The 22402-nt window shown below is 36.3% G+C and overlaps 2 protein-coding genes across 7 annotated transcripts in view; one reads left to right on the top strand and one right to left on the bottom strand.

The window, feature by feature from the left end:
- Positions 1–22402, bottom strand: part of SLC35G2 (solute carrier family 35 member G2) — a 175585-nt gene that overhangs the window by 137539 nt on the left and 15644 nt on the right. The window lies entirely within an intron of this gene.
- Positions 8416–22402, top strand: part of STAG1 (STAG1 cohesin complex component) — a 384901-nt gene continuing 370914 nt past the window's right edge. For 3 of the 6 annotated variants that reach the window (XM_056793659.1, XM_056793656.1, XM_056793657.1), the window contains exons 1-2: positions 8874–9118; positions 16550–16592. The gene's annotated coding sequence lies outside the window, so the exon portion shown is untranslated. Of the gene's footprint in view, positions 8573–8858; positions 9119–16549; positions 16593–22402 lie in introns of those variants that run through there. The other 3 variants (XM_056793658.1, XM_056793654.1, XM_056793655.1) reach the window with 3 other exon arrangements.

Here is a 22402-nt window from a genome sequence, read left to right as displayed (position 1 = left end):
AAAGGAGCATCCCTCATTTATACTCTTTATCTCACTACTTTACTTCCACCAGAATGAGATTTCTTGATGATGTTCTAAACCCAAAATGAGTTTTACTTTGTTTAAAAATATGTTTATTACCAAGGTTGAAAGATTGCTACGTTTGTAAAAATTGTGACAAATATCCATCAATTCATAGGTTTTTTTTAAAAAATGCCATACAGCAACTTATGTGAAATATGATAGTGTGATTGTTTGCTATTGTAATTAATTGGGCTATTGAGAATTTTGGGGATATTGATAACCACATATTTGTTCTACTGTTCTTTAAAAATGAAAATTGATAGCTTGTTCAATTCATTTGCTTTCACTCACAGTGGATCATGGCCAGATATGAAGAGGAAATGGATCTCATTTTTGGTGAGAAAGCCTTGTATCCTACATTTTCTTAGCTGACACAGTGTGTCAATGATTGTAAGTTATATTTTTGAATTTTTAAAACTCTTTTATTATATTTTTCTTGCATGTGCAATATACTATTTCAGTCTCTTATTTCTCTCTCTTTTTTATATTTGAAGCACATGTCACCAGTATTAAGATTTTCTTTAACTTTTTGATTTTGCAGAAATATAAGTTTAAGATACATTTGCTAATGCATGCCCCAAAAGCTTGTGACTATAAAAATGATGCCACTAATTGTTTAAAAAATTATGGGACTTTACTTAATAATTCTGTCTGATTCCAGGACAAGATATACACAAAAGAGCCATTGCACAGGGCCAAAGAAAAGCCAATCCAGGATGGATTGATGCACTTCTAGGCCAATGCAAAGGTTTTGAACCTAATGTGAAGACTCGAGGTTACTGTGTTTAACATTGTTAGACATAGGCTTTCCTTGTGCCCACACTCACTCAGAAAATGCTCACAGACAAGTATCCCCAAAACCTTGGCTCCTATAATCTGGTCCCCTTTTCTGTCTTTCATAGTGTGGTACCTTTCTGTAGTCCTGGCTATTGACTGGGTAAATGCATCATTGCTTAGATCATTTAATTGGGCCCTGATTCAAGGACCTGTTATAGATTTATTTTTCCTTTACTTAGAATTTTTACACATAAGACTTTGATAGTCTATATTTTCATCCAGTATTTTCTTTTTTATTTGGATTTTTCTGATGTCTTTTTAATTTCTCTTACCAATTGATTCACATACCTCATACCTCAGCCATGCATCCCTAAGTGATCCTGTCTTTTGTTTGTTCTTTTTCAATCACCCACAACATGGGGAAATGTAAAAAAAAATCATTATTTTAAATTGCAAAGTTTAAATTCCTTTTGAGAAGAATTTTAGGTAAAGATGAATCCTCTCTCTGAATCCAGAAACTGAACTGTTGGAGAAGACACCATGAAGAAGCCTCCAGACCAAAAGCTGCACAAGAATGAACTTTGGGTGTGGTTGATTGAACATTTATTTGTATGTATACTTTCATGCCAAAGGGGACTGCCCCCTAACTGGCTTTTTGTCAATGCGTCCAGCAATTATTGGTTTTGTTTTGTTTTGTTTTTTTCTCTTATCCTCAAATTATTGTAATCCTTAAATTGATTACATTTTTTTTGATCCTTTGGGGAAGTCCTTCTTCCCAAATGATCACATGGTGAAATGTAAAAATGGAGACTTGAATCCAGGACTCCTGTCCCCAGAAGTCCTTGCTCACTTCCCAGAATGCTTTGTAATTACACTGAATTCTCACCTGGGTGAGAACACAAATTATTATTTAGAGGAGTTCTCCACCTACTGAGGGGCTCTTTTCTACTTCCGCTTCGGAGCAGACAGGCCTCTCATGATGTGAGTGAAATTGAATTGGGCCTCTCGGCCCACCTAGCACGTGCCTTTCTTACTTGTATTTTCTTGAATTCTCAACCTTTAATAAAGCTCTAAAAATATAATACTCCTTGCAGAGAGAAACTAATTTCTACCTGCCCCAGCTTCCCCCCAATTTTTTATCTTAACAGCTGTTTTCATACAGGATCCACAATGCTAGATACCCATGACTCATCTCTTCATTTTGGTCTTACCACAGAAAGAACAGGTATTGTTGGTGTGCTGACTAATTTTAATTTTCTTCATTTTTTTGAGGTTGTTCCATATTTACCAACAATTCTGACCTTCTTGGCATGTTTAGCCATGTTATCAGCTGCAGGTCTGGAGCTCAGAGAGGTGAAGGGATTTGAAATTATTCTAAACTTGTCAAATAAAATTAATATTTTAATATACAGTTGAATAGCATATATAGTAGTAAAATAAGATTATACACAAAACTGCAAATATCTATCATATAGAGTTTGATTTTCTTTTAAGGGACATTATAGATTTAACATGCAACTTTCGAAGTTGTCCTACTTGCCTTGATTCTTTTTGGTCTTCCTTCTGTCATTTTTTTGTACATTTAAAAACTAGCTTCTTTTCTTTTTTCTTCTTTTTTAAGAAGCAACCTGATTCCTAAGTCTGTTTTCTCTCCCAACCCTACCCTCTCACCCCTTTCCCCATCTGGAGAGAAAGAATACAAAAGCCTCCTAACAAATATGCAAAATCAGGAAAAGCAAATTTCCACATTGACCACATATGAAAGTATGTCTTGCTATGTAGCTTGAGTCCATTATGTGTCAAGAGGTAAGCAGCATGCTTCATTTTCAGTCATTTGGAATTATAACTCATCATTGTGTTGATCACTGTTTTTACAATATTGCTATTATTGTATACATTTTCTCCTGGTCTTGCTTATCTCACTTGGAATATTATTCAAGTCTATCTCAGGTTGCTCTGAAACCATCCCTTTCTTAGCAAATAAATTAGCAACAATTTATTTATCCCTTAGATAGTAATAACATTACTTTACATTAATATGCTATTTGTTATAACAAAAAAGAATTGTTATAAATCCTTCTGACTATTCCTTTTCCCTCTCTCTTTGGGATATGTCTAATAGTAGCATAGCTTCATCAACAGGTTCATATACTACAGTGACTTTTGGGACATCATTCCAAACTGCTTTCCAGAATGGTTGGACAAGTTAATAGCAACACATTAGTTGTCCCTCCCATAATTTTCATTTTCCTTTTTAGTCATCTTCCTTAATGTGATCTATATGAGGTAGAATTTCAAAACTGTTTTAATCTGCATTTCCCTAATTATGAAGCAACTGGAAGCTTTTTTTCATTTAGTTATTTACCATTTATTTATTGGGGAATGCTCTTGTTCTTTTAAGTTTGAATCTTATACGTTTGAATCAGTTCCTAATATGTTTTAGTTAATAAATTTTTATCAAGGAAATTTTCTGCAACAATCCCCCTGACCCCGTTATCTCTTTCCCTTCTAATTTTAATTACCTTGGCTTTATTTTTGAAAACATTAAAAAATTTTATGCAATTAAAATTATCCATTTTATCATTTGTGATCTTCTCTATTCCTTCTTTATAGGAATTAATTTTAAAAAAATTATATGACTTAGAAAATACAGATTTTATTAATATTCCTCTCCCTCTCAAAGTAGTCAGGAGGACATTAGTAACAGCTAAACGCTATGCCTACATTCTAACACCAACAAAATCTTTATAAGAATAACCTATATACCAAGAGTATGTAGGATTAAAAAAAATGACAAGAGAATATTCACAGATGATTTTTCTATAATGTAATTTTCACAATCACATAATTGACTTAAAAGTATAGAGAATCCAAAAGTTTCTCTGATTTTTAAAAAATTAAAGTGGAACATAAATAAATTCTCCAGAAGATTCTGATATTATCCAAGAAAAAAAGAGATGAACTGTATTTTTAATCTAGTAGACTCAGTGGGTATTTGATAAAGTATGCCCCTATGAGAAAAATGAATAAGCATATCTAGTCACAAAACATAATTTTGTAGTTGTTATAAAATTTCTTAGTGGAAAAAAATGGTGAGTAAACAACTTCTTGCCAGCATAGTAGTTCTTGTTTCAACTCTGAGTCTTCTTTTCTAAAGATGATAATATTTCAGTACTTCCATATTTCAAAGAATGTGTGATGTCACTGCTGTGGAAATACTCTCTGTTGGAGTAGATCTTCTATTGAGAATCTATTCAATTTGTTCCAATAGCCATGAAGGTAGTGGAAGAGGGTGCTGTGGAGCACTAAGCTTGGTTAGACATCAAAGAAGTCAAGGTCATTCACTGTATCCCACCAGTCATCTTGACTTTTTTCTTGCTACTGGATTTCAATGATTGGAAGAAAGAACAAGGCCTACAATTTTATGCAAACCTGCCTCACTTAATTTCAATTTATGCATGAATCAAAAAACATCACCTGTGATAGCATTTTGGTCCTCTTCCAATACAAAGGATAGAAATGAACCAACCCAATGTACTGAAGGCAGACTTCTATTTTCTTTCAATATCTCATGGATACTTGAGTTGTCTATTATCCATTGTCCTCACTATGGAAATATTCTGGCTACACAATTTCTTGAGAATACACCTCACTTCACTTTGTGCTCATAGATTATCTTTGGAGATAAATTGTAGCATAGGGAGACTTGTATATACCTTTGTAGTGCCCTTTGAGTTACCTGTAATTTTTTTCCCAGAGGCTCTTGTATCTTGAGATTCAAAACAGGAAAGCATTGTAAGAACAGATATTTGTGGCAAATAGGTGTGTGTGTGTGTGTGTGTGTGTGTGATATGTGTTCCCATGTAAGCACTAGGACAAAGTTTCGGATTGTTAAGTGTATTGCATAATTTTGAAAAACAATCTAGTCAGTTCTCTTCCTCCAACTGAATTCTGTTCCAAGTCATCATCTATCTCCAGTATCTGATCTAGAACACTGTTAATACTGATGTATTAATTTTCTTGATAGAGAAGATGAATTGGCTATCCAATTTCCTATTGTAGTCTAGCCAATAGATATTTTTCATCTGTTTTGTTTTTCCGGTATAAATTGTTAGGCTAGATTTATTGTTAGGCTAGAGTTATTGTGGATCTCACTGAAGATTTCCTCCAGTGTTCTGGGGCTTGATGCTACTGGCAATACCATCTCCAAGACTTCACCGTCTTCTATTTAAAACTTGTATATAATAATCTCTATGCTAATGGCAAATATTTTTGGTAAGCATACTGCTTCCTGTTTTATACCTTGCTTGATATAAACAAAGAATCATTGAAAGAAGTCATTTTTGTAGATGCATTTATCAAGAAATCCAGTATATTCTTAACTAGTGAAGGAGACACTATGTGGAAAGAGAGTCTTGAAGGCTTGCTCTACCAAATTAAATGTTTTGCATGTAATTAACAGAAAATAAACAAAGTAGAACCTTGGATTATTTTAACCTTTCAGTCAACTGTGTGACTGTAAAGATGTGGCATGCTGTAGAAAAATAATTTATGAAAGCTTGTTTCCCTCCTCTCTTTTCATTAAGCATATTTATAGATTTTTGTAAAGTTTTAATAATAATGGGAAAGTAGTTATATGGGTTCATAATTAATGGCCTTTTGATCATTGGTTTTTGGGGGATTTGTTAACAAGTTTTTCTTTTTTTTTTAGGAGTTATTTAAAACAATACCTTACATACATCCTTTAAGATGATGTTTCCTACAACAAATTTCCTCAGTGTATATTTCATTTGATCATTCATTACTCTTCTCAACTTCTTTTCTTAAGTGATTTTTTTTTCTTTATTTAGTATACTGTGGACTCATGTTAAATTTGAATGAAAGTTTTATTGTCACTTGTGAGAAAAACAGATTTTTGCATAAAACTAATACAATTCTTCCCAGTTTCAATCTATTTGGTTTTTTCCTGTTAATTTTATATTTGAATGTTTGTGGTATTTTATGACCTAGCTAGATCTCATGTTGAGTTTTCAGTAGGCTTATTTTCATCTCTGCTACTTTTTTGCTTTTTTATTATATAAGGTAATACTACTTATCATTTTCTACCATCCTTCTCTAAGGTGTTTCATAAATAAGATTGCATTCTAGACTTGTATTGCCCTTGGCTGCCTTGTCTTTCTACTTGGCACGGAAGCAACTAATCAATTGACTAACATTAAAAAAAAAAAACTATTATGTGTCACACTGGGGATATTCAAAGGAAAAAAATGAAAGATTCTACTCTCAATAAACAGTTAGGAGGTGCTGGTAGAGAATATTGCAAAAAAAAATTTTTTTTTTAATATGGGGACAGCTAGATGGCTCACTGGATTGAGAGCCAGGCCTAGAGATGGGAGGTCCGAGGTTCAAATCTAGCCTCAGACACTTCCTCTGTGTGACCCTGGGCAAGTTACTTAACCTCCATTGCCTAGCCCTTATTGCTCTTCTTGTCTTAGAACCAATACAAAGTATTGGTTCTAAGACAGAAGGTAAAAGTTAAAAAAGGGTTAACATATACATATGTAATACAATGTAATTTTGTTGGGGGTAGGGAGGCACTAATAGATGGAAGGCTTGGGAAAGTCCCCAGAGAGGTCAGAGAGGTAGCATTTGAGTTGAACTCTGAAGGAAACTAGGGATTCTAAGAAGTGGAAAAAGGGAGTAAATTCTAAGTTGTGAGGGCAGCCTGGTTATTGTATAGCCAAAGGTATGGAGTTGAGAGATATAGTAAGGAACACCAAGTTTGAGTGGAATGTGGATTAAAGAAGAGTAGCATGTACCAAATCTGGAAACGTTCAAACTAGGTTGTGAAAGAATTTGAATTTGATCCTGGAATAAGAGGGAACCACTGGAGTTTATAGAGTAGTGGACTGACATGTGATTTAGGAATATCAATTTAGCAGCTAAGTAGCACCTATATCAGAGAGAAGACAAGGAAATCAAGAGTTTGCTGGTCAGAATTGTTTTTGATCCCTTTTGGCTTCCTCATTGAGATGATTGCTTTACAGTGATTTAAATTTTATAAGAAATTGTAAATTTTACTTGAAGTATTTCCTTTTATATATGGGAAAGTATATCTTTTTTTCCCCTTTTTTCATTTTTGTCCAACGAACAGTTCAAGTTGGGATTGTTATAATTTTATGTAATGTTCTTTTCATCTTTTTTCTAACTTGATTTGACTTTGTTTTAATTAATCAATTCTGATTTCCAGTCCTAAAGTTATTCCCACACTGGCAACAAGTTGAGTTTTATTTCATTAAGATATAGTAATTTTTTTGTGATACTGTTCAATGATTTGAACTTTTAAATTTTCTTCTTAAGGAAAGTATTCATGCTATATAGACATGAAGCTTTTAAGTGGTCTATGAATTTGGGGCCACTTCCTCATATGCAAAAATGTGGATAACAGCTGTAGTGAAGTTGGTCTGAAGAAGGTCTGGGTTTAAATTCTACCACTAATACAGCTTCTGTAGAAGACCACGGATAAGTCACTTAACTTCTTAGTCCCCAGGCAACTCTAAGGCTACAAGTTACAAATCGCCAACTTGTTGGGGGGTAGTAGCTTCCATTCCAAGATTCCCCATAGGGATAAAATTACAGGTCAAGGCCAAAAAAAAAATCTTGCATTGTCAGAGTTATTTAGAAGCAAGTACTTGGTAAACTTTAAAGCATTATTATAGGTTAATTATATGACTTCGACCTTCTGGACAGACCCACGAACAAATAAAGGCTTGGGAGGGGGAGGGTGACATTACTGCACACTACCGATGATGGGGGAGTAAAGAGCTAATAATAGTTAAGGAGTGGAGGTTTAGAAATGCTTTAAGCATGAGGTAAGCAGGTCTGAAAGGAGGCTTGATGAACTAGGACAGGGAGTGGTTTTAGACCACATAGAGGTCACTATGTAGGGAAAGAGGAGGTTTATTAAGTGATCTAGTAGAAGAAAGACTTTTTTTTTTCTTTCCCATTTTGGGACCCTGGATTTGTCGTTCCTGTGCGGTAGATTTATTGGGTTTACTCCCATTTCATGGACGCCCCACGGAACTCGCACTTGAACGAATCAGAGGACAAAGCTGGCCCAGACGCTGGGTCTATGTAGCTTTCCAGACAGACCATCTTTTCACTAAGTGGCCTCTGCTGCCTCCTCATGCAGGATCCCGCACCACATCCTGCACCAGCTTATTAAAAAGTCAGACGCCTCCGGGCGCCAGCTTGGGGGACTTGCAGCCTGGCCCCTAGCTTTACCCTTTCTTCTCCGGGAATTTTTCGGATGTTCCTCCCCCCGGCTCCCTCCAAGCTAGACTATGACAGGGGCGGTTTATCTCCGAATCTCGAACCTCAAGCCCCGGGCGTCAGGAGGGCTGGGGGCCACTGGCGCAGAGACAAGGGGCGGGGGGAGTTGGTGAGGGACTCACTTCTCCGCCCCTTTGCCCCATTTCCGCGTAGTTTTCCCCCTTCTGCTACAGAGAATGACAGGAGGAGATGGCCGAGGGAGGCGGGGCCAACTAGGGGGCCCGCCGGGCCCGCCAGCAAGGAGGAGCCCAGCGGCTGGGGAACGTGCAGGAACGGAGCCCCCTCGCTGCAAGCTGAGAAATCTCCGAAAATGGCCGGCCACATTTGATGAGCACGGTGACGTCACGACTCCCTGGCCTCCTCCCTCCTCTACGCCCCCCATCTACTCCACGAACTGTCTGTAAAGTCCTTAATTTGTATTTAGGGATTCGGCACCAGGAGGTTGTGGGAGGGATTGGTGGGGAGAGCAGAGAGGTTCTAAAGAGGGGGAGGGGGGTGTGAGGAAGAGCGGGAAGAAGAACCGCTGTGTTTGGTTGCTTTTCCCGCCGTGACGGGGCGCATGTGCACTGTTAACGTAAGAGCCGCGTAAGCGCTTGTGTCACTGCCCCTCACTCCCCCGCCGCCGGGTCCCCTACCCGCGCTTTGGGTCCGCCCCCCCCCCCCCAGCCTCTCGCCCGCCCCTTCCTCGGCCGGACCCGGCAGTGAGGTTGTGGCGCGGGCGGCCAGCAGAGGGCGGTCGGGCCTCGGGTCTGCAGCGGCGCCATTGGCGTGTGGAAAATGCCACCAGATGGCGGGTTAGGATTGCAGCTCCGCTGAAGGCGCGGCCCCCGCTCTCGAACCCCCGGCGACCACCCCGCTAAAACCCCCCCACATCGGGAATAACACATCGGAGACTTTTAGGGGAAAACCGGGTCGGCGGCCAGCGGCGCCGGGATGGGCAGCCGAGGTGAGAACGGGCGGCGGCGGCGGTTACGGGGGGCGGGAAAGAGGGGGAATGCGGCGGCGGCGGCAGCGGCGGGGGTTGGAAGCGCCGATTCAAGATGGAGGCCGGGAGCAGAGCGAGCGAACGAGCGAGAGCGGGGGAACGGGCGGGGGAGGGGAGACCGCGGCGGGGCCTGGACGGGTGGTGGCATGACGGGGGAGGCGGCCCTGGGGGAAGGGGGAGGGGAGGGGGGCGCCCGAGGAGTTTGCCGGTGGACGCAGCGGGGACCCCGGAAACACGGGCTCCCTGGTCTCCCTCCGCCGCCGTAAATGTTTGTCCCCCGCGTTCCCTCCGGCCCGACTCGGGGGCTGGAGCGTGACTGGAGCCCACAGCCTTTGTGACTGGCCCGGGCCCGCTGCTAGAACCCGGCCGCGGTCCGCTCCACTTCCCACCCGGGGCCCTCGGGACGCAGTCCGCTCGCCGTGGACCTCGAGTTGTGTCGGGGGGCGGGCGCGGGGTGGCTGCGTTTCTGCGGTGCTTTCACCGCTGCCGCTATCGCGGCGTCACATGACCCTATCTCGCCGCGGCCGAGGGGGCCTGGGGGTCGTCCAGGCTCTGCAGTCCGCCGCGTCTAAGGCCTCTTGTTCTTTGGGGTGGGGTAGGGCAGGGTCAGGTTTTGCTCGGGCGGAAATGGGGGATATATGCGTTTGTGTATGTATGTTTGTGCATGTGTGCGTGCGTGTATGTGTGTGTGGAGGAGGGGGAGCTTGGGGTGTTTGGCGGGAGGAAAGAAGGGGTTGCCTTCAAACCGCTCTTTCCCGCTATCTTCTTTCCCCACCCCTTAAAAGTGGTCCTGTTGCAAAAACGTGCCCTACCCTTGGGCGCCGACCCGGCTTGTTTCCCAACCCACCTGGAGGCGAAACCTAAAAAAGTTGTTTTCCCTCCATAATCTGGGGTTGGAAAGAAAAATCTTATGAATTGATGTTGGTGTAGAGAAGACCCTAAAGGTTTCAGTTGGGTTGTCCGTAATGGGTGATTACGCTCTGTTTAAGGGATTGGGATATTTGCGGGAATTAAAAGTTATTGTTTCGGTCCAATTTGCTCACATTATTTGATATTTATTGAATTTTTATTGTAGGGTTTACAAATTTTCAGGAGACTCTAGTCTCCCAACTACTACCCAATAAAACAAGAACTACTATTTCTATAATGAGAGAAGAATTTAACGCAGGAAGAATGTTTACTGTTAAAAGTTTGGGTTCTGTGATTCAAAATAGTTTACACATTTAAAAAATTTCAGATCAGACCCCTACTACCTTGGTAGTAGATACCTTGCAAAAATGTGATGTGAATTTATATACAGTTCAACGATTTATCAGTCTGACCTGAAATTTGAATAGGTTTTTTAATTTATAGGTTTTCTTTTACTTTTTGTGTGTAACATGAAGTAGGTGCTTACCAAGTATTTGAGTTGAACTCTTAAGACTATATATAAAGCCCCTGGAGGTAGGAAGACTTGGCTTTCAATCTTGCAGTAGACACTTGTAGACTGTGCTCATAGGAAAGTCACAACTCATTTTTACCTTAGGTAACTTCCAAAGACTCAAAAGTTGGAGATCGGTGGAAAGTTCTTAGCTCCCCGAAGTGACAGGGCTATGACCTATGGAATGCCAAAGAACTGTATACATGTCAGCTTTTATTATTATAAATTTGTAGTAGTGTTAATCCTGAACAAATGATTAAACTTTAGTAGTGCTTAGATTTAAAATAGAAATGACAGTTTGTTACACAGTATCTAACCTGATTTGAAAAAAATTCTAACAGACTAAGAAATTTCAGGAAGAACTACATTTTCATAAGAAATTATGTTGAAAGAATTTAGAAGTTTTACCCCCAGTTTAGTGGAAAGAACACAGAGTTCAAGTTCTGTCTTTGTCACTAGCTTTGTGACCTTGGACAAGCTGCTTAGCTTTCCTGACATTCTCTGATTGGGGTTGGCATAAATGATCTCTAAAGTACATTCCATCTTTTAATCTGGATTCTCTATTTGATTTTGCCCAGTCTTTAAAATATTGAAGACATTTGGTAAAAATATTACTAACAAAGTTTTTGAATTTTTAGAAAATGTTTTTTCTTTTTTTTTTTAAACTCTTACCATCTGCTTTAGAATTAATACTATGTATTGGTTCTAAGGCAGAAGAGTGGCAAGGGCTAGGCAATGGGGGTTAAGTGACTTGCCCACAGTCACACATCTAAGAAGTGTCTGAGATCAGATTTGAACTTAGAACATCCAGTCTCTAGGCCTAGCTCTCAATCTCCTGAGCTACTCTACTCATTAATAAAATGAAAAAAATGCTGAAAGCTCCTAAGAGCCACAAATTAAAAACTAATTGACAGTTTTATTAGTAAGTTACTTTAGAATGAAGACATGAAGCAGTTTTTATTTTAATATTCTAGTAAAACTAAGGGATATTTAAGCAGATATAAAATATAATTAGGAAATATACATGTTAAAAAAGTTTTTTGCTTTATTTTTGTCTATACCTTTGATGATTGAGGTGTTGAGAGATTTAGGTAAGCAAACTTCTATTAAATGGTATGTGTTATATAATTTTTAGTCTTAAAAAGTTGAGTAGAGTACAAAGTCACACAGGATCAGTGACAGAACTTAAATTCTTTTAAGTGTTGAAGGCTATGATCTACTAAAAGTTAGTTCTATTCTGCTAATGATTATAATGGTTATCTTAAAGAAATGTACAACTTGCTATGTACTTTGCCCCCAAAGTAAATCCTTTGTATATTTCATATTTTCCTTGAATTGGGGATCTGAATTGAACATTTAAAAGGGGAAAGGTGAACTCTTCATGCTGGCTGTCTCATGCCCTTATTTAGAATGAAAAAAGTTTATTTTGTCTTGATTGACATAGAAGAAATAGCAAACAGAGCCCGAGTTTCCTCTTTAAATCCATTTGCCCCTTGGAAATTTCACATCTTGATGCTTCTTCTGCTTCAAATACTTTATTAGTTATCAAAGTTACTTAGGTTAGTTTTTAAATTCTCCTTCATCAATTTGCCCTCTCCCCTGAAATCCCAACAATGTACAGTAGATGATCTAAATTCAAGAGAAACTAATACAACTATCAGTAATTTACCAAAGTAATCCTTGATAGATGTACAGAGAAATAGAGTAGTGCTAAGTGGGTACATTTTTGTAGCATATCTTAAATCCCTTGTTGTTGAAGCATTCATTATGTTTCCCCCTCTTTAATAGCTTCCAAACCAGTTTCTGCCTTTTTCAACCCATTTTACATACCACTATGAGAAGAATTTTCTTAATGGAAAACTATGTTGGATCATTCCACAGCTCAATGCTTTAGTGTCTCCTCGTTGATTTAAAAAAAAAAAGTTTTTAGACTGGTGTTAATAATTCTTCAGAATTTATGCTGCTTTCTTTTATACTGTCCAGTGTCTCATACTCGGGTACAGACTGGATTAAATTGTCTTCTTTATACTGGTACTATATGTTTCTTATGACTTTTACTTTTTTTCCACCTGTTAAAATCAGTTCATCCTTGAAGGAGCAGCTGAAATGCTAATCTTTCATGAAGCCTTAGCTGATACTTATAAGGTGGTGCAGTGGATATAATGTTAGGCCCGGAGTTAGAAAGACTCATCTTCCTGAGTTCAAATCTGGTCTCAGACACTAGCTGTGTCACCTAGGTGAGTCATTAATCCTTTTTTGCCTCAGATTCCTCATCTGTAAAATGAGCTGGAGAAGGAAATGGCAAACTACTCCAGTATTTCTTTGCCAAGAAAACTCCAAATGGGGTTGAATAGACCTGAAACCATAAGTGATCCCTTTCTCATCACAACTCAGTAGTTTGTACCTCACCTCTATTGTACAGCTAAAGTGAAGGTGTAGTCATAAAGTCTGGAATTCAGGAACAGAAGGAAGGCTGGCTTGGCCTTGGACCCTCCAGGTCATGGAGACTCCAGTGGGAAAAGGGGGGGTGATCTTTGGATATTGTATAGTGTGGAAACTCCATATCCTTTTTTGCTTGGTAATAGGTGGGGGACTTAATGCTCTAAAATGAAATAATGTTTAGTACATTAGAGATTTGCAAAATGCAATGTTTGCAGAGCTCTAAGGAAGGAGGAAGAGGTGGCATTTGAATTGAACTTTAAAAGAGAGAAGACAGTATTTTAGATTTAGGCATATTCCTGGAGCAGAGATTAATCCATTTTGTCCAATATATAGAATAATGGCGAGGATAGGAGGGAAAAATGTAAAATTAGTGGTTCCGGATATAAAAGACCTTGAACAATAATAACTCAGATTTACATAGCAATTTAAGATTTACAAAGCATTTTCTAAACAACTAGCTTGTTAAGTTAATGGGGACAATTTTTTGAAGGGGAAATAGGCATACAGAGTTTAAATGAACTTTTCCCCCCTTGCTCCTTAATCCTTCTTCATGCTCTCCCCTTTCTCTCCATCGAGTTTAGGAATAAATTGAAGAAGGAATGTGACTTTAGTGTTCTGCTACACCATTAGAACCTCTAAATGCCCAACAAATAAACTTGACTCGGTGGTGAATCACTGAAGATTTTTGAGTAGAGGTTATTGTGATCCAAGAATAGTAAGACATTTATGTGGTATAAATATTATTCCTATTTTACAGTTGAATAAAATTGAATCTTTGCCACATTATTCCAATTCCAAGTCTATTGCTTTATCTATTATGCAGTGCTACTTTTTCATAAAAACTGAAACTTTTGGATAAGCTATGCATAATAAATATTAATCTGCCAGTAATGTGGAAGATGGAACTGAGTTTGGAAAGAGTGGAGGTGGGAAGGCCCCTTGGGATACTATTTTTATAATCCAGGCAAGATATGATCAATATCTGAATGTGGTATTGCAGAAGGAGATGGATTTGAGAGAGATTATTGAAGTAAATTTGGTAAGACTTGCTAAATAATTGCATCCAAGAAGTAAGGAAAGGAAATAATTGAAGAATACTAAGAATTGAAATATGGGAAATAGAATGAGTGTCGTTAAGAAAAATAATTAAGTCAGAGGGAGGAACATATTTTTGTGGAAAGATCAAAATTTAGCTCAGTTTTGGATATTTTTAATTTGAAGTGCTGATGTGATAGCAAAGTGGAGACTGTAGGAAGTTGGATGAATTTGTATATCAGGTGATCTGCTTCTTCTCTTCAGTGGGAATGATTCAAAATTATCTGGGATCATAGGTCATATAGAATTGGAAGAAACCACTCAAGGAAATTAATTATTGTGGAGAGATGACACACAGGTAGTGTCGGGTGGGATTTGAGCCTAAAACATCTTGACTCTGTACCCAGTATTTGATCCACTTATAACACTTTCCTCTAGATTCTTCCCTTTATTAAACATATTGATCTTTTTTGAACTGATGATTTAGATTGACTTTGTGGGATTTGTTACTGAAGTTGAATTTACTAGGCATCCTTCATTTTTAGAATGTAGTCCATCTTTTTCATTTCATGTAGATAAGGATAGCTTATGTGATTCAGACTTTTTTGTTGGTATGTGCTAGACTGGTACTTAGTACCTGTAAATTTATTATTTAATATCAAAATTGAAACTTTATCATAGTTCTAGATGAGTTGAGTTCAAGATTTCTTTGTTGGTATTCTGTAATTTCTTATATATGTATGTGTGTGAGTATGTGTATATATATGTATATATATGTATGTATATATATATATATATATATATATATATATACTTTTACTTTATTTCCTATACTTCTGGTAAATTCTTTTGTATGAATTCCTCAACTATTGTATTCAAGCATTTTATTTCATCCTGTGTTTCTGACAATTCTGATCCTCACTAATAGTCTATCTTTAGCGTAATTTGCTTTGACTTGTACGGATTTCAAACATTATTTGTTTTTTTTTTTGAAACCTTCGTTTTGATAAGGTTTTTTTGAAACTCTGAATTTTAGGGTTCCAAATATGCTGATCTTATTTCTAATATCAAAGCTGTTGACTTTCATACATTAGTAATTCCCTGATGTTTAATATCTTCCCCCCACTATCATTAAACTTTCCCTTGTGATAATAAGAATAAACATACAATAAAATATACTATTAATATCTAGACAAAGAAAAAAGCAGAAAAAGATTATAGATGAATGTCATTAAATACAAAAGTATTAAACATGAGCAGAGATAAAAGCATTCATAAACTACTCACTATTCTAGGAATGTGGGTTTGGTTCATTATTATGAAACTAAACATAAAGGCCACATTAATAACAAAACAAAAATTGCATGATTAGATGTAGAAAAAAATTTTGGACAACATAATACCTATTTATTCTAACACTAAAAAGCATAGAAATAACTGGATCATTACTAAATGTGGCAAATAGTATATTCTTGAACTATAGAGAAATGCTAGAGTCTTTTCCAGTAAGATCAGGGTAAAGAGAGATTTTCATTATCAATGTTATTTAGCAGTAAGACATGAAAAAGAAATTGAATAGGCAGTGGGGTAGAAGGAATACCACCTTGTATAGATGATATGATGATCTTAGAAGATACTAAAGATTAAAACTAATAACCTGCAAAGTAACAAGTTATATAATAAATTTATACATACATACATTTATACATATACATTTCTCCATTAACCACCAAAACTCTGGGAAGCGAGAAATTTCAACATTACTACAGAATATATAAAGTATTTGAAGTCCAATTATAAAGACAGACATAGGAACTTATATATAGATGTATCTACTAAACTATGAAAATAAAAGAGTGCTGCAAGTGGAGAGATATTAATATGTAATGGGGTTGTGCCAGTGCAATAAAGTAACTGACCTAAGTTAACTGATAATTTTGGTGTCATATCAAACTAGCAAAGGGTTATGTTATAGAACTGCAAAAATAATTAATTTGGAGGAACCAAATTTAGGTCAGGAATCTCAGGGAAAATTTAGGAAAAATTAGGGGAAATGGGCCTAGGAGTACAAGATCTGAAACTATTACAAAGCAGTAATCATCAAAATCAATTTGGTATTGATTTAAGAATAGAATAGAGTGGATCATTAGATTAGAAACTCAACATAGAGAAACATATATATATATGTATATAGTTGCATAGTATTCAATAAACCCCAATCAATACACCAATTACTGGATAAAAATTTACTATTCAACAAAAACTGCTGGGGAAAACTATAAAACAGTTTGATGGAAATTAGATTTAGACCAACATTTTGCAACATTACCATAATAAGCTTTAGATATGTGTTCTAGCCATAAAAAATCACATCAAAAATAATAACTGCTAACATATATAAAAATATACGTTACTTTGAGTTTGCGAAGTGCTTTGGTTATATTATTTCACTTTATCCTCAACAATTCTGTGCTATTTTTATCCATATTTTACAGATGAGGAAACTAAGGCTGAGAGAGATTCACTCAGGATCACTCAGTAAGTGTTGGTTAAACTTGTCTTCCTTATTCTCTCCACTCTACCAAATTAGAGGAGTAAGGAAGGAGACATTTTTCACAACTGTGATAGAGGAAGAGTGAAGAGAAAATGAAGAATTTGAATTACCTAAAAATGAGTAGTTTTTGCACAAACAAAATTAATGTACTTAAAATGAGAAGTGAAATAACTGGGGAGTATATCTTCACAGAAGGATTACTTGGTAAAGGTCTGTTAAACACATATATATATATATATATATGGAACTGGTTCAAATATATAAAAATGAGCCAATTCCCCACAAATAATTGGTGAAAGGATATGAACAGGTGTAGTTTTCAAAGAAAGAAACCCAAGCATTTAAAAACTATAAGAAAGAAAAGCTCCAAATCACTTTAGAGGTATATAAATTAAAACAATTCAAGATTCTACCTCCAAATATTGCAAAGAATAAGGACATTGATAGATATTGCAGGGACTTAGGTACACCAAAACACTTTTGGTGGACATGTGGATTAGTCTAACTATTATGGGCAACAAATATGAAATTATACCCAAAAGTTACTGTCCGTTCCTTTTTACTTGTTGATAATTTTACTCAGTACATACTGATATCCAAAAGGAGAGAGGGAAAGAACCTATATGTACTTAAATATTTATAGCAGAACTTTTTGTTTATAATAAAGAACTAGTAATAAGGTGGTTCTATCACTGTTAAGCTATGGCTGAACAATTATGGCATATGAATATAATGGAATATTGAGTCTTAAAAAGTGTGAAGGTTTATAGATTTTGCAAAACTTGGGAAGACTTGAGTGAACCGATACATTGCAATGAACAGAATAGGAACAACTTATATAGTGACTATGCCATTGTAAATAAAAACAAATTTGAAATACTTAAAAATTCTGATAAAACAAGCAACCAAGACTAAAGAGAACTGATGATGAAACAACCACTAATTATGAGGATGGGGGAATCTTAGTGCAGACAAATATATACAGTTTTAATGTGACCAGTATTTAGTTCTGTTTTGCTTGACTATGCTTACTTATTACAAGATTTTTTTTTCTGTTATAGGAGATTTGATAAGAGGAGAGGAAATATGATAGAGATATTGAAAAAAATAGGAAAGAGAATCATTGTAGCCTTTTAAAAAATGAATTGAAAAGAATAGCTGAAATCTCAGGAGTTGTAGACCAGCTTAACAGCTTTGCAAGTGGGATGTTGAACTCATAATTTTAAAAAGAAATGCAAGCTATATGTAATGGAGATGTGAAGTTTCATATGCAGTCCTCTTTTTTTCTCCTTTTCTTTCATATTTTGAGATAGTCATGTTTGCTGATATTTGCCAAATTGAGAATAATAGTAAAAAGAAATATTTTTTTTAAAAGCTAAAACATCAACATATCTAAGGGCAAATGTAATATTGTATGTCCATAGTTTTCCCACTCTTGAGGTGAGGGAAATATATTTCAGTCATATTTTTTTGGGTCAGGAGTGGTCATCATAATTAGAGTTTGGCTACCTATCAGTGTTTTATTATTTACATTGTTATAGTTGTATATATCCTATGTACTTCACTAGGCATCATTTCAGAAAGGTCTTCTCTGGTATTTCCCAATTATTCACCTTCATCATTTCTGATGACAAAATAGCATTCCTTTATATCTGCATAATCACTTTATTAAATAATTTCTCAATGGGGATCCACTTTTTTTGTTACTATAAAAGTTGGTTATTTCTTTAGAGAACCTGGGGTTTTAGAGTGATTGTCCATTGTTTGTCCTAAATTGTCTATTCTGGACTCTGTCTCCTTGAATTCTTTGAAGGCTTTGATTTCTATTTCTATTTTTTTTAATTAAAAAAATGTGTCAAGATGTAATTTGTTCTTTATAACTTTGGAAGCATTATCCCTCTACTGGAAATTTTGCATTTTTTTTTAATCTTTAGTATTTTTCATTGTACTGGGGACTCTTTTAGGATGTTTCTCCAGTATCGCAGTAGATTTGTACTCTGAATGATTTGAGTACTCTTTCCAGGGATGCAAGTAACAATCAATCATAGGCTTGCTCTACCTGTTTGATTTTGTTTGTGTCTACTCATAAATCTTCTGATTGGGGTTTCCAGAGCAAGGCTTTCTTCCTCTTTCTCCAGACATATACATGGCAACATATCACTAAGTTCTCCTTTGTAAGGATATATAAAGAATGCTTTGCTCTCTCTTTGTAACTGGCACATCTATTTTTATTCCTAGTCAGCCATTTTCTGATATCTTCTATAACATTTCTCTAAAGTGTAATTATTAAACTATGATAGCATGCTATATACTGCTATACTTCTACATTTATTGTTTTTTGACTGATCTTCTACTACTTCTATTTGATTCTCTGACTTGTAGCCATGCAACATTGTTGGAAAGCTATTGTTTGTTTGTGTCTGGTCTCCCCTCCCCCCTTTTCTCTGCTGGTTTTTCTGGGAGTTTTTTATTGTGATGAATTTTTTCCTGTCCTTTTTTGGTCTGTTTTTGTTTATTCAACACATATCTTGCTATTTTGAGGTAGAGAGGGGGAATGGACTTAGACATGACCTCTCATTACCCATCTTAATGGAAATTTTTGAGTTGGACATTTGAGTATGAACCTCAGTGCTTGACATATTTTGATTTACCATCTTCTTTTAGCTATTTTTTTTTAATGTACATCTTTTCTTCTCTTGGTTTGACCATGTCTTGGGCTTATCACCAATTTTTCTATTATATCCTGCCTGTCTGCTTTAAGAGAAAATCTGCAAGGTTGGTGGCAGGGGGGTGTTGATCGAAAATTTATGAAATTTTAAAAATTCATTCAGTCTACCTTTTATCACTGAGCTCTCTAGAGCTCTGTGATCATTAATGATAGAACTGATGTATTTTGGCTAACTGCCATCCCTTGAAGTATTTAAACAATCATCTTTTAGAGTCTAATGTAAAATACTATTCTATTTCTTTCTAGACCTCCTAATTTTAATGAATGACTTGATTGAGAGACTTCTATGTGCCCGGGAGCTTGCACATATGCTAGAGAAAGTATGGTGCCATGCAATGGACACTGCTAGGGTTCCTATTACATTTTTGGACACTTACTTTAGTTATTTTATGAATGGAGGAGTATGATAGAATGGAAAGTACTGGATTTAGAATGAGAATATTGGTTCAACACCCAGGTCTACTCCTTATTAGCTGTATAAGCGTGGGCACCCACCATTTTGAGTGGAGGTGTTACTTATTTGGAGGGAGAGGGAGAGGGGGAGGGAGGGGAGAGAGGGAGGTCTAAATTTATGATCCTATGATATTGTAACATTTCCCTCTCCTGCTTCCCACTCACTCACCCTTTAAAAAAAATGGATGGATTCCATACCTATACTTGTTTATTCCTATATTTGGAAATGAATAAGGTATGTTATTAAAGCATGTGATCTTTAATTACATCTATATACTTCTGTATCTATACTACATCTTACTATGATTGAATTTTATCAGTTTTCTTACATAAAACTAAATAATCCAAGGTCTTTACTCTCAATTAGAATGTTAATTTAAATTTTATTACATATTACATTTCACCTTAAATAATTTAATGTATCATTTCACCATTCAAGAATGAAGTTCTAGAATTCCTTTCCTTAAGGGTAAAATTCCTGAATTTCCTTAAGAGGTTCTAAAACTACTTATTTTCTGTAGTCATTTGTCTTATTCGGAAATCTCATTATTGAAACCTAATTTCTATTTAGACAGTGGGGGGACAGTGAATAGAGTGCTGGGCCTACAGGTAGGATGACTCATTTTCCTGAGTTCTAGTCTGGCCCCAGACACTTCCTAGCTTTGTCACCTAGATAAGTTGTTTTATGCCATTTACCTTAGTTTCTCACCTATCAAATAATTTGGAGAAGGAAATGGCAAACCCCACTCTAGCATCTTTGCAAAGAAAATTCCAAATGGGGCCAGGAAGAATCACACAGGCCTGAAATGTCTAAACAACGAGAATTACAATTCAAAAGCCTTCACTTTAAGCAAGTTCCTTCAGAATGTAGGTGAAGGGTGAAGTTTAGACTCACCTGGTGTGAGAGACTATTAAACCTATGCCAACTTGACTATCCTTAAAAATAGAATTAAAATCTGTTTTTATAGGGCAGTTAGATGGCACAGTATTTAGAGTGTTGAATTGGAGTCAGGAAGACTCATCTTCCTGAGTTCAAATCTGGTATCAGACACTATCTGTGTGAATCTGGGCAAGTGACTTCACCATTTTCCTCAGTTTCCTCATTTGTAAAATGACCTGGAGAAAGGGGGAAACCCATTCTAGTATTTTTGCCAAGAAAACCCCACATGGGATCATGAAGAATAGGACATAACTCCAAAATGACAGAACAACAACAATGATTTCCATTTCCCACTCTACCTCTTACTAGATATGTGAACCATGGGCTAGTCACTTTAATTTTCTTGAGTTAGAGCTTTCAGACAAAACAGTATATAATGAGAAGAGCACAAGAGACCTGGGTTGTTTTCTGAGTCTGTCTTTATATATCTTTGAGGAAGTCACTTTTAGAGTACAATTTTCTTATCCATAAAAGTTTGCAGTAGATGACCTAAAATCCTTCTAAGAATTCTATGCTTTACTTCTGGAAATCATTTCTGTGATCTCTTAAGTTTTGAACATTTTATGCTTTTGGACAGTTTATAGTATTCCCCTCTTAAGAAGTTGTTCATTGCAAGTAGACACTTTCAAAGAGGTGCTACATATAATTTATTTTTACATTCTTTTGCTTTTCCCATGCAATGCTGCCACACTTCTAATCAATCATCCATTTCTTAATAGAATACCTAAAGATTACCTTTCTGTATGAACTATTGTATCTCATTGTTTATTCGCTGGCTAACTTCCTTAGATTCCAGTGACATCAGAGTTCCCATTTGTTTTTAAGCATTTTAGATCAACCATTTCAGCCATTTTATTCTGTAGGTTTTGGACAGTAGCCAAATGACTTAGATTTTCTTTGATCTTTCATATCTTCTAGTTGTCCAGCTTGGTAGGTCAGCTATTCTGTCACCCCAAGTTACTGTAAGCATGCCATGTAATTACTTCCAATTACTCTCTAGCATGGCCTTATAATTTCATGTTCTCTTCTACTAGTCTGATACTGATACTATTTTTGTTCAGGTGGAATTTGAAGAGATTACTCTCAGCACACCTATATTCTGTAACTGATTCTGACACATGCCCTTGCAATTTCTGAAAGGTCACATTCAGAAAGAAAAAGTTTAAGGTGGGGTACCTGTGAAATGTGTGTACCATATCAAATAAAGTGCATTTGTCCAAAGGAGATTAATTACACCCAGAACAAAGAAATTAAAAAAAAATCCATGCTACTGAGTAGTTTAGTAATTTAGATACCTATTTTAAATAGGTATTTTATTAAGTTGTCCAAAGACTTATAAAATGATACATGGTGAATACAAATAAATAGTCTTCATTGAAGTATAAAAACTCAAGTGAATCTGTTAGTCAAGCAGAAAAGAATTTGGACTTTTGTCCTTAAAATGTTTTCTAAAACATTTTTTCTTTGATTTGGGAAGAAATAAATATAATTTTGTGAGTCTGATTATTGGAAATTCTATGGTATTTCCAGACCATCCTTTTGAATATCAATTATGATTGTATACAGTCTTGTAGATGTAATTGATAGAGATAGGACTTGCAAAAAAAAATCTCATATTGGGTCTTTATTGCCTTTTGTCTGTTTTCCCAAAATTGTAATATAAAAAATTTTTA

Source organism: Monodelphis domestica, chromosome 4 (assembly GCF_027887165.1).
Source record: "Monodelphis domestica isolate mMonDom1 chromosome 4, mMonDom1.pri, whole genome shotgun sequence".
NCBI lineage: Eukaryota > Metazoa > Chordata > Mammalia > Didelphimorphia > Didelphidae > Monodelphis > Monodelphis domestica.
The sequence above is the reverse complement of the archived record's forward strand: the minus strand, read 5'-3'. Positions and strand labels throughout refer to the sequence as shown.